The following is a 14,229-nucleotide window of genomic DNA, read 5'->3' on the forward strand; positions in this document are numbered from 1 at the left end:
TTCGCATACAACTTTTCTTTCCTCAACAATTCCAAAATCAATCTCAGGTGTTGCTCATGCTCGGCCTTGGTCCGAGAGTAAATCAGAATATCATCTATAAATACAATCACAAACTTGTCCAAGTATGGTTTGCACACGCGGTTCATCAGATCCATGAATACAGCCGGCGCATTAGTTAGCCCGAAAGGCATCACTAAGAACTCATAATGGCCGTATCTAGTTCGGAAGGCTGTTTTCGGCACATCTTCCTCATGGACCCTAAGTTGGTGGTATCCGGACCGTAGATCTATCTTCGAATAATAACTGGATCCTTGCAACTGGTCAAATAAGTCGTCAATCCTCGGTAAGGGGTACCGATTCTTGACTGTCAGCTTATTCAGCTCCCTGTAGTCAATACACATTCTGAACGAACCATCCTTCTTCTTAACAAACAGTACTGGAGCTCCCCAAGGTGAAAAGCTTGGGCGTATGAAACCCTTATCCAATAGTTCCTGTAACTGATTGGATAGCTCTTGCATCTCAGATGGAGCTAGTCGATAAGGCGCTCGAGCTACTGGCGCAGCTCCTGGGACCAAATCAATACGAAACTCGACTTGTCGCGGCGGCGGTAATCCGGGCAAATCTTCAGGAAAAACTTCTGGAAATTCGCGCACTACTGGTAAGTCTTCAATTCTTCGCTCATCTCCTTTCTTCTCTACTACATGCGCCAGGAAGGCGTAGCACCCTTTCCTTAGGCACTTGCGCGCTTTTAGGCACGAAATTAGTTTCGTCGCAACTCCCCTTCTTTCCCCTTGAATCACCAAGGTTTCTCCGTTCAACAGTGGGATCCGAACCTGCTTCTCATGGCAAATAACTTCCGCGTGATTCTCGACTAACCAATCCATACCTACCACAATGTCAAAACTTCCCAAGTCTATTGGCAACAAATTAATATTGAACCCGTGACCTCCCATGACTATTACACATTGTTCAGTTCTTTCGTTCGCGCATAACTGCCTACCATTGGCTAGTTCTATAGTATAAGGCGTGTCTAGCCTACTGGTTGCTAGGCCTAGGGAGTCTTTAAACTCAGCGGATATAAAACTTAGGTCAGCGCCAGTATCAAATAAGACAGATGCAAAATGTCCGTTAAGCAAAAACGTACCGGTTACCACATTCGGCTCTTCTTTAGCTTCGCCTGCGCCGATCACAAAAGCTCTCCCGCGAGCTTGGTTTCCCTTTTGCGGGCAATCCCGACTAAAATGCCCTGGCTTCCCGCATGCGTAGCAGTTGTCGCTTGCTCCAGCTTCTCTGACACGGCAATTCATCGTCTTGTGCCCTGGTCTGCCACATTTGGCGCATTCGATTCTTGCGCATTCACCCTCGTGGTGATACTTGCATTTGTTGCACCATGGGCGAGGCCCGTTGTATCCTTTCCTTGATGGCTCCGCGGCTTGGATCGCGTAAACCCTTGCGCTCTCCTGCTTCTTGAACGGTGGCTGCTTGGAGTCGGACCCTCGGTGGTGAGGGTTCCATTTCCTCTTGGAGTCAGAGGTTCGCTGCTCGTTTCCGCGCGTAGTCAACATACCCGCACGGACCGTATCCCTTGTAAGGGTGATGGCCCGCGCTACCGCCTCATCAAAGGTTGGAGGCGCTGCGGCGTTGAGCGGAACCCTAACAACAGGAGGTAACCCAAAAATATACCTCTCGATCTTCTTTTCCTCCGTGTTTGCCATGTCTGGCACCAACTGGCAAAGCTCGTTGAACCGGTTGTTGTAGGCGTCGATATCCGTTCCTACCATGGTGTGGTTCCAGAATTCCTGTTGTAGACTCTGGATTTCTGCGCGAGAGCAGAACTTTCTCATCATCATTTCCTTCAGTTCCTCCCAGGTCTTGTGGAGAGCAACTTCTCGCCCCAATGTTTTCGTTTGAAGCTTCCACCAAGACGAAGCTGCCTCTTGGAACATGCAGGTCGCGTAGAGGACCTTCTGGTTCTCACTACATCCGCTAATGGAGAGAACTGTCTCCATCTTGTCAATCCAGTTGTAGAGCCCAATGGCCCCTTCGGTACCCTTGAATGGCCAAGGCTTACAGGCCATGAATGTCTTGTAGGAGCATCCTTTGTCCAAGGCTCCTGATTCGGGTTCTGGGGTCTCATTCTGACGACCCTGACTTGATTCGGCCTTGCTGGCCTCAGTGTCGCGATCGCTTGCGCGATTATTTCCGCGAGTTCCTCAGGTGTCATGGTAATTCCCTTGGCTTTAGTTGGAGGCATTCTCGCTTTAAAAGAGTGAAAACATATCAATCTTAGCGCATGTATTCTGAGCACATAATGTTTTTCTTTATTTACTAGACACTGTGTGACCCGTGTTCCTAAGTGTGTGTATAGTTTCTTTTGAAAATATTTCATGCGATTTCCCCCAACGGTTATAGTCTAGGTTAAAACTTCTTTTCCTAGTTCGCTATAACCAGTGCTCTGATACCAATCTGTCACACCCGGCCCTGAGCGGCGGAAACAGCCGGGCGCGCGTGAGTGGGGATTGATAATTAAGCACGGGCCATTGCAAACATTCAAAGATTTTCATTGCGCATGAAATGTTTAATACAAATACATTACATTGTTTAAAAATTACATAAAAACATCCAAGTATAAAAACTGTTGAAGATTTCCACGCCATATCCCCTTGCGCGGCGGGAACAACCATGCGCATCGAAGGGATAGAACTAAAATCTTCCAAAAAGCTAGTTTTAGATGTTCAGCGTGAGGTGCTCTAAGTGTGACTCCATGCGCTACCTAGTTATCTCCTGAAAGACACGTAAAACATTTGAATCAGTATAAACTGAGTGAGTTCACAAGTTTTAGTAACTTGATAAAAATCATTCTATAACATAATTCTGACAGCATCATTGAAACATATGCTTAGTAAAACATAGTTCTGATAACATAATCTGATAAAATCGTTCCGCGGGTTACGCGCGAACATTTCTGGGAACTGTGCTCGTCTATGCAAAGTGGCGCTGCCACTACGAGCTAAAATAAGTAATACCGTCCCGCGGGTTACGCGCGAACGTTTCAGGAAAATGTGCTCGTCCATGCAAAGTGGCGCTGCCACTACGAGCAAATCAATAATTCCGTCCCGCGGGTTACGCGCGGACGTTGTGCCGGAAAACAAGGCGCTCGTCCATGCAAAGAGGCGCGACCCCTACGAGCGGGCTCAAACCCATAGTACTGCCCCATGACCATACTAGGCACTCGTCCATGCAAAGAGGTGCGACCCCTACGAGTGGGTGGATCAAACCAGCAGTCCCTACCCTTAGAGTTCCAATGGTAAAGTGATCACTTACTTGAGTTCTAGCGCACATACATCGAAAACCTTAGATAACCGTTCGCATTGCTCATCATGAAATATAATTTAAACACATAATCGCTTGCATAGCTTGTAAGTATACCATGATAAAACATTATTTAAGTACGTGTCCCTCGCCCCGAAAACAGTTTAAAAACAGTGAAAACCGTGAAAATAGGGGCTGTGAGACTCACCTGTGGTTCTTGTTAAGGGATTAATCGGGATTCGGGTTTTCTTGGTGTTGGCCTCGGAATCGAAGGTCTAGTAACAGGATCGGAAATGAAAACAACGGATGCTTGGGAGAGGATTAGTGCAAGTTTGCAGTTCTTTGAAGTGTGTTTTGGGTGATAATTTAGGTTACATATTTATAGGCAAACTCAAGGGAACACAATCCCTTGCTTTAGGGGATTGTAATCTTTTCATATCTAGGGGTAATGATGATAAAGTATGGAAATTATTATTATTTATTTAAAAGTGGAGTAGTGGATAAAAGATTTTGATTTTGATTTGGTCAGGACATGCAGGTCTGGGGTTGGTGAGAATAGGGTGGCTGACAGTTGACTTTTCGTGTTACAGTGTGCTTTTTCAGGTACTTTTGTCAGTGTACAGTAAAAAGTGGAAAATCTCTGAAACACGCTACTGTTTCCTTTTGGGCGGGAGTAATCTCCTTACGTCTGGAGAATAGACTAAGTGTTCTGTGCGTATCACTTTGTGCGCATAGCTTTCTGCGTGAAGGACATTTCTTTGCTGCGGGTAGGTGCGTAACCTTCTCGCAGTTAGGGACATTGAGTTTCATTTGTAGATTCTCCAGGTGGTCTTGGTAATTCAACATAGTGATCAGTTATGTTGAAGTCAATTCCATCTTGGAGCTTCAGACAAACTAGCTCTCAATGTTCCCGCCATGCGGGGAGGTTAGTTCCCTTCCGCACGCGCATAAACGATTTAGGATGCACCCGCCTTAGCATCATGCGGGATGGTCAACCCATTAGACAACATAACGTTAAGGTACATGAAAACATAAAGCCAAAACATTCGCGCATGGCGCATATAACATATGCCCACGCTGGTTCTTAACATGGCGCGCTCGCGCAGGGCGCACATAATATGCCCGCGCTGACTAACATGGCGCGCTCGCGCAGGGCGCACATAACAAATGCACGCGCTGACTAACATGGCGCGCTCGCGCAGGGCGCACATAACAAATGCACGCGCTGATTCTAATATGGCGCGCTCGCGCAGGGCGCACATAACAAATGCACGCGCTGATTCTAATATGGCGCGCTCGCGCAGGGCGCATATGACATAATTACCTAATATTTAGGTTGATTACTTGGTTTAAGGGATTGGGAATTTACCGGGTGTCACAATCATGATTATTATTTATTGATGTTATTTATTTAAAACTTGAACTCACTCAGCTCAAGTTGACTTTGTGTGCATGTTGGTGTGAGTTTCAGGTTAGGAGGAGGATGCATTACCGCTTGGACGTGCACGAAGTTACTTGGACGGTGGAGGGCATGCCTGGTCGGATGTCTCATTATTAATAAGCATTTTCTTTTTGATATTTGTTTAAATATATTTAAATTGGTTTTGGGCATAATTCCCGGTTTTCGGGAACTTCTTTTATCAATTATGGTTTTCCGTTGAATTATACTCTGAGATGCTTATTTTAATGAAACGAACTGTTTTCAAGTTTAAGTATTTTCTTAAGTATTTTGTATGAATACCAACTGTTGGGTTCCCGGGATTCGGGGCCTTACAAGTTGGTATCAGAGCCATGGTTCGAGGGATCCGAGCATCCCAGAATGCTTGGACTCGAACTGTAAGAAAAGAGACCCGTATGCCCACCGCGAGTAGCTGCACGCCAAGAGGTAACTTTAAATTATTTAGTCATCCCTTTGAATTTAAAAGTTTCCAGCATGTGATTAACTGTTTAAGTGTTAGATAGAAGGCTAATGTGGTTAAGGGCAGGGGGTGATTAGGACGGGCGGGTAAAGTAAACGACTAATTACACTTGATCAACGTCAATAGCCGTTTACCCTTACCTTACATGTTCTAAATGCCACTTATACTTGACCGTGTTAAAATTCTGTCTTTGTAGGGATAAGTCATGGTTAATACTTGAGCAGCTAAGAGAGGCCGTCCTAGTGTACATGGTCGTGGTCGTAAGCCACGTGCCGAAACCGAGAATGAGATTCCTACTTCCCAACAGGAAGCCCCGATTCATGAGGAGGGGGATAACCCCGCCTTTGACCCTGCTATGCATGCGGCAATCGCGGATGAGGTTTACCAGGTGCTTCATAGCGCCATTTCCGAGATCGTTGCTAAGGTCGTTAGGGCCATGGAGGAGTCATTGGTTTGTAAGAGTTCGGATAAGGGAAGGAAGAGTAAGGAGGTGCAGGTCGAAAAGGAAGAGGAGGTGTATGTGCCGAGTGGGGATGAAGATGAGGTGCGAACTATTAGTGTGTCTACCCGGGGTTGTTCGTACGGTGACTTTAGGAAATGTGACCCGCCTTCTTTCGATGGTACTAAGGATACGTTGGCAGCACATCAGTGGGCGAGGGAGATGGAGGCCGTTATGAGAGTTAGTAAGTGTAAGGGAGATGACATGGTGACCTATGCTACTGCCTCGTTTCGTTCCGAGGCACTATGATGGTGGGATAATCTGGCGCAGGCCATGGGTGATCGTTTGATTAGGAGGATGACGTGGGATGAGTTGAAGAAATTAGTTCTTGATCAGTTTTGTCCACCTCATGAATTGGATAAGATTGAACAGGAATTCTTGACCTTGGTGGCGGGTAATATGACGCATCGGGAGTATACCGCCAGGTTTAACCAGATGGCCCGTTTATGTCCCGATTTGGTTACTCCCGAAGCCAAGAGGATTAAAAAGTATGTGAAGGGGCTTCCGGCAGATATTCGTAGAGGTGTGGTGACCACCGACATGAACTCTTTTCACTTGGTAGTTATCTTAGCAGGTACATTATATGATCAGAGGGAGAAGTTACCGTCGACCGTGACTAGGAAGACATGGAATACAAATTCGTTTGGTAAGTGGCCCGGGGGAAGCCATTTCAATTCTTCTGAGAAAAGGGTAAAGACTGACACTTCTGAGTTTAAGAGGGATGCGGCGTTCGGTAATTGCAAGAAGTGCTGGAAACCGCACAAGGGGGAATGTAAAAGTGGGTCTGGCTCCTGTTTTCGTTGTGATAAGGTTGGACACCCCCATTTCGAGTGTCCGACGTTGACTTGTTTCCGCTGTAAGGGTTCCGGTCACTTGGCATCAAACTGTCCTACCAGTAAGGCGGGGGGGGGGGGGGGGGTCCGGTTAAGGGGACTTCCTCGAGGGGGAAGATGGAAGAGAAGCCGAAGGCCAGGGCGAGGGCCTTCAACATCTCCAAGAGGGAGGCGAAGGATGATGCGGATGTTGTTTCAGGTACTTTTCCTTATTTAGCTTTTATTCCACCGTTATAATTCCTTATTCCTTTGGAATCGTATGTGATGATCATGTAGCTAAGCAGTAGTATAACATTATCCCAGGTACCTTTTTACTTGATGAATTACAGGGGTCAGTTTTATTTGAATCGTGCGCCAGTAGAAGTTTTGTGTCTACCGCTTTCTGTTCCTCGTTGAATAAATCACCCGAGCGTGTTGTCGATGTGTTTAAGGTTGAGGTCGCCGTAGGAAAATATGTTTCCGTGTCTAGGGCTATTTAGGGTTGTTCCATCGAGTTGTCTGGGTATAAATTTCCGGTGCGGTTGTATTTGATGCCACTTGGTTGTTTCGATGTGGTGCTCGGGATGGATTGGCTCGCTAGTGTTGATGCTCAGATCATTTGTGGTCAGAAACTTGTACGTCTGAGGGCCCTGGATAGGAGCCAAATTACGGTCTTCGGTGACCGGAATGGTGCGACGCCACATATCATATCTATGCTTAAGGCGGGAAGGTTGATGCAGCGGGGTTGCGAGGCGTATCTAGCATATGCTATAAATATGAAAACCGAGGTGGCTACCGTCGGTGATGTTCCTATCGTTCGGGATTTCCCGGGTGTATTTCCAGATGATTTGTCAGATGTGCCACCAGACCACGAGGTTGAGTTCCAGATAGACCTTGTGCCGGGCGCAAAACCCGTTGCTCGGGCCCCTTTCCATCTAGCGCTGAATGAAATGAAATAACTTATGGCTCAGTTGGAAGACTTGCTCGAAAAGGGCTTCATTCGACTGAGCATCTCACCTTGGGGTGCCCCGATCCTGTTCGTTAAGAAGAAGGATGGTAGCATGCGGATGTGCATCGACTACCGTGAATTGAATAAACTCACTGTTAAGAATCGGTATCCTCTCCTAAGGATCGACGAATTATTTGATCAGCTCTAAGGAGCTAGTTGGTTCTCGAAGATCGACCTTAGGTCCGGGTATCATCAGTTGAGGATTCGGGAGGAAGATATTCTTAAGACTGCCTTCCGCACTCGTTATGGGCATTATGAATTCCTCGTGATGTCTTTCGGTTTGACCAACGCATCGGCTGCGTTCATGGATCTTATGAACCAGGTGTGTAGACCGATGCTTGATCGTTCGGTTATTTTGTTCATCGACGACATTCTTGTATATTCCAAAAGCGAATCCGATCACGCCGGTCATCTCTCAGAAGTTTTGGAAGCTCTGCGAAAGAACAAGTTGTACGCGAAATTTTCTAAGTGTTCCTTTTGGTTACGCGAGGTTCAGTTCTTGGGTCATGTTATTAACCCGAGTGGTATTTTGGTTGACCCTGCAAAGGTGGAAGCCGTAAAAGAATGGGAATCTCCTAATTCTCCATCCAAAATTCGTAGTTTTCGAAAATTGCTTCATCATTGATCAAGTTGACTAAGAAGAGCGTTAAGTTTTTTAGAGGTACTGAGCAGGAGGTGTCTTTTCTCGAGTTGAAGAACAGGTTGACGCATGCCCCGATTCTAGCTTTACCCGATGGCACCGATGATTTGGTGGTTTATTCTGATGCCTCTTATTAGGGGCTTGGGTGTGTTCTGATGCAGCGAGGTCGAGTCATCGCTTATGCCTCACGGCAGTTAAAGCCTCATGAGGTGAATTATCCTACTCACGATTTGGAGCTGGCAACGGTTGTGTTTGCGCTTAAGTTGTGGCGGGATTATTTGTACGGTGTTCCTTGTGTTATCTATACCGATCATAAGAGCTTAAAGTATTTCTTCGAACAAAAGGAACTGAATATGCGTCAACGTCGATGGTTGGAGTTAATTAAGGATTATGATCTGGAGATTATGTACCATCCCGGTAAGGCTAACGTGGTAGCCGACGCGTTGAGCCGGAAGGAGAGACCGAAACCTATTCGTGTGAAATCATATCAGCTTATTTTTAAACCCGATATTTTGAAACAAATAGCCGACGTCCAGAATGAAACTTTGCAGGTGGAATGGAATATGTCAGAACGTATTTGGGGTCAGGAAAAGTTGTTGGAAGACGTCGGTGATGGGGTGAAGTATAAGGATGGGCGTTTATGGGTACCGAGGTATGGGGGATTCAGAGGTAAAATTTTGGATAAAGCACACAGGTCGCGCTATTCCATTCATCCAGGCGCGACCAAGATGTACCAAGACCTGAAAAAGAATTATTGGTGGCCTGCGATGAAGTTTGAGGTGGCTCAGTATGTGAGTAAGTGTTTGACGTGTCTACAAGTTAAGGCCGAGCACCATAAGCCGTTCGGGAAACTTCAACCATTGGAAATAGCTGAGTGGAAATGGGAGCATCTTACGATGGATTTTGTTATTAAAATGCCTCATACTCCTAGGGGTAATTATGACACCATTTGGGTAATCGTTGATAGACTGACCAAGAGCGCTCATTTCTTGCCGATTCGAGAGACTTTTAATTCTGAGCAGCTGGCCGATGTGTTTATTCGTGAGATCGTTTCTAGGCACGGGGTGCCGGTATCTATTGTTTCGGATAGGGATACGCGTTTTACCTCCAGGTTTTGGAAGAAGTTTCATGAGGAGATGGGACTCCTCATCAGTACTGCTTATCACCCGCAGACGGATGGTCAGTCCGAGAGGACCATTCAGACTCTTGAGGATATCAACTCATTCCTAAAACTCACCTGTCATCTTATACTTTTATTGTTGATCCTCGTAGAATGTCTTCTCGCTCTCATCGTCGTAGTCACCGTCGTTCGTCAACCCCTCATGATCACTGTCTGGCAGCCAGAATCACTAAGGAGCTCACTGCTGCCTTACCCGAGACCGTGGTTCAATTGCAAAATATCAACTCTAGTGGATCCGCTACTTCGGCCACACCAAACAATTTTCACTACAAGAACTTCACAAGTGCTAAACCCCCTCCTTATCTTGGTGAGGAGAATGCTACTAAGTTCCTCCGCTGGTTTGAACAAATGGAGAACAAGTTTATCCACTGTGCATGTCCGGAAGATAAGCGTACTAGGTTCGCAATGAGTGCCTTTGAAGAACGAGCTCTCACATGGTGGAACTCTTATAAAGCCTTACATGGTGTTGATGAAGTTTTGGCTATGTCTTGGGAGGAACTCAAGGATGCGATAAAGAGAGAGTTTTGTCTCGAGCAAGAACTGCAAAGGCTTGAGACGGAGTTTTGGAGCTTAAACAAATTGGTGGTGACAATTCAACTTACTCGAATCGTTTTAAGGAACTAGCCTGATAGTACCTCACCCTGTGACTCCTTTGGATTGTGGTATTCGAAAGTACATTCATGGATTACCGACTATTTTCCGTGATGCTGTGGTTAGTCGAAACCCTCTCTCAATCGAGGAAGCTATTAATCTTGCTGCTTCACTGTCTGATGACCATGTTAGAGATGGAACCCTGCCTAGTAAGGATGCTAAACCTACCCTCGACAACTCTAAAACTGATTCCTCAACCGATGCTAAGGCCAAACCCAAACCCACTGGTAACCCTTCCCACCCCAAACGTAATGCCAACCACCGCAACTATGCTGTTAACAAGACCAACCCACAACCCTCCAATCAAGATGCTCCAAACAAGAAACCTTATACTGGACCTTACCCATTATGCTCCACTTGCAACTATCATCACCCGCCTCAATCTCCATGTCGCTTGTGCACCAATTGCAACCGTTATGGTCACCATACTAACTCTTGCTGTGCATCGTCCGATACTCAAGGTACCCCATCTGCTCAACCCGGTGTTCCTAAAACCCGTGCTTGCTATAATTGTGGAGATCCTAGTCATCTTCGCAATGCATGCCCTCGACTTATCCATGAACATCAGGCTCAAGCCATGCCTGCCCCCTACTACATCCCTAATGCTTCTCAAGTCCCGACCCATCAACCATATCCACTGCAGGCTCCTATCACCAACATGACTCACCCTTATCTAACTCCATATCCACAAGCTCAAGTTTATCCAACTCACTACAATCCAACCCTGCTTATGCAAGCTGTTCAGGTTCAACATATCCAAGCAATCCCAAATCCACCTACTGCTACTGCTCAAGTCATCATGGATCCAAGTACCTCAAGTGCTCAAAGTCAGGGAAATCAAGTCAACCGTAACTAAAGATCTTGGAAGACCATGGAGTTTTTATTGCTTTATTTATTTCTGTTTTGAGACTATCCTATCTTTTCTGTTTTTGCATCGTATCGACTCTTTGGTTATTTTGTGACGTTTGGTGATTTTAAGTTGAACTATGTTGCACCTTTCATCTTATGAATGACGTTTGCTTTTCTACTTTGCTAGGTTTTTTACTCTTACCTTATTATCTTATTTCTATCCATCATAATTCATTGTGGCGTCAGTCTCAAGAAATACCTTTTCATTCGATCTTCCAAATCTCCCTCTTAATAATCAAAAGATATAACAAGAATTGCATGGTTTTATTAATCAAACTCGAACCTTTATTACCTTTTTAATTTAAGTTATCAAAATGTTTGTTTCTTTCAAAATAAGGATTTTAAATGTTTTATAACCCACATGATGAAACGAGTTATGTGGTTCATCCGACGATAAAAGTAATTATGGTTCGGAACATAATTATTCAAGTCCTCGCACGGAAATCATAATACGTAAAATTATGTGTCATGATTTAGAACATAAGGTAGTTGGGGTAACGGTACGAATGATGAGGTGATAAGGACATGGTGGATACGCCGCTGGTACATGCTATATATAAGTGTCCTTATCGGATTATCATTTGAAGCGTTGCTTCGGTTATTATACGTTCTATGTTGTGATATTTTCGTTAAAGGTGTAATTGTTTTAAAGACGATGATGTTGTGGTTTTCCCTAATTTTGGGACGAAATTCTCTAAAGTAGGGGAGACTGTAACAATTCGGGTTTTCCACGTACTAATTCATACCCGTTACCCGACCCGTTTTATGTTCGGGAAATTTTAAAACAACGAAAAGTAAGCGCATTTATCGAGAAATTATTATAAAAGTTATAATTATTTAATATATATTTATAACTTTAGGAAATATTCATTTTTAACCCAAAAACTAAATTTTTATCTCTTATTATTTCCATCTTGAAACTTTAAGGAATTAACTGCAAATACTGTAAAGTAACTTATAACCCAGTTACCCAGACCCGTACCCATGACTCGTATACCCGTATCCATGAACCGTTTAGATTGCTTGAGCCTCAATTATCATTGTAAATTATGAATTGGATCGTGTTTTTGATTCTCCTTGCTATAATCAGCCTAACCATCATCACTAATTAAGAAACAAAGATCAAATACGATAGGAATTGATATAATTAAGAACCGACTTAACCTAAAAATAGTTTATATATTCTAAGATGCATAATAATTCAATTAATCATGACTGCACCTCCTCTATAACCCGAAGATCAAAACCCCTAACCCTAATTGCATTAGTACTAGTCGTAACCCCCTGTTCATCGTCATTCTTCGCCGGCTCTGTGATCTTCAATTAAACCGTGAATAATCGTCGAAAGAGGTAATCTATTGTATGTTTAGGTTCGTCTAAACTCGTTTAACAATAGCCCTAACATTAATTGAATAAACGATGAATGGATTGATTGATTGCATATTCTAGGGTTGTTAATCAAATTGGGTTATAATCTGTTTATGTATATAATTAAGCTGTTTGCAACTCTAAACTAACTGACACACCAGCGCAGTGGCTAGTGTGTGTGTGTGTTCAAACTTCTAAGCCGGTGCCCACGCAGGTTCGAGTCCTACAGTGGCCGAATTTTTTTTTTGACATTTTGTTTATTTAAGAGTTTTAACTTATTTTAATTATTTAAATATAATATAATTAATATTAAATATCAATTAAACATTATTTAATTTAATCCGACATCATAAATCTAAACGTTTCTAGTCATTTGATCTCGTTACAAGTTTCGTATATATATATATATGTATATATATTTATTATTAATAATAAACCAATATTATTTTATTAAAACTCGACACTAATATTGAGGCTTCTCGTTGTTAAGTTGTTTTTATAAATTTACTCATATTTATTATATATATATATTATATATATATAAATATAAATATATATAAATATATATATACATATATATATATATATATATATATATATATCTATATTATTATTATTCGTTTTAAACAAACCATAATAAACATATTAAATGTATTAAAGGTATTAATTATATTTTTACCATCGAATTTCGTTAAGGATTCCAAGATATAAATTTTACGATAATTATATACGTTTATTATTATAATATATCTTAACTTATATTTATTTAAATTGATTATTCTCAAACCCGATTTTGTGACAAACAATGATTTTTATAATCAAATAATAATAATAATAATAATAATAATAATTTGTATAGATCAATCGTTCAATCCATAACATACCAATCGTAATTGAAACACAATCCACATCGACACCTTAAATTCATTATATGTATTACATCATTCATAATTCCTTCATAATATTATTTAATTAGGATTCTTGTCGATAATTCTTGAAGAGGGTGATTTCCACTTTCTTGTTGTAAACATTTCCCTTTGGCTTATTCGATTAGGTGAGTTTGATAATTCCCTTTTTTATCTACTGTTTTCAAACATTTTGGGGGATATATGCGTACTTATTTATACTTTCTATCATATATATATATTAAACAATCGCAAACATGATCATTGTGTGTTGTATCAATTAATGCTATTTGCTAATTGCTATTTGTTTAAGTGTGTTTGTATTCTATCAAGTCTTGGATTCTCATTAGTATGATCATACGACCGTCTTAGTAACTGGAGCCCGATTCGCTTGGCGAAGGTAAACCGACAATCTCAGTCATTGAAATCAATGCCCGATTCGCTTGGCAACGATTCATTGGCACACTATCAAGTCTTTGGTTGTGATTTGGTTATATACATGCTTTGTTATGATTTGATCGATTACTATCACATGGTTGGTTTGTGCATTTATCACTTATCATTTATCAATTATCTATCATATATCATATATATTATTTTTGTGTCAAAATTGGTGATCATCTCACTCAACATGTGTTGTTGACAAACTCTATTTTCTACGCATATGTAGGTTGATAGTATTGAAGATTGAAGTTGGACATGTAGACAAGACTTTAGAATATTATCAAGTTAAACTTTATTTGAACTTATATTCGTGTATTTTAAATTGTTGAAGGTATTTGAGTAATGTGTGTATATTTGAATAAAATAATTAATTAGATATTGTCATTTATAGTCAACGATAGTCTCTTCGAGCTGTGAGCAATCGGATCACACCCCGACATTTCCGCCTTAGGTTGGGGTGTGACAGAGCAGTCTCCGGCAAAGCTTAAAACTCAACGTAAATCTTGTTTTTAACTAAGTATCTTATGGGAACGGCCTTACACTTCAATATTACGCGTTAATCAAAACTTATAACACGTAAT

This window comes from Bidens hawaiensis, unplaced genomic scaffold, assembly GCF_021521415.1.
Source record: "Bidens hawaiensis isolate Kalapana, Puna unplaced genomic scaffold, B.hawaiensis_p1.1 tig00044606_1, whole genome shotgun sequence".
Lineage (NCBI taxonomy): Eukaryota > Viridiplantae > Streptophyta > Magnoliopsida > Asterales > Asteraceae > Bidens > Bidens hawaiensis.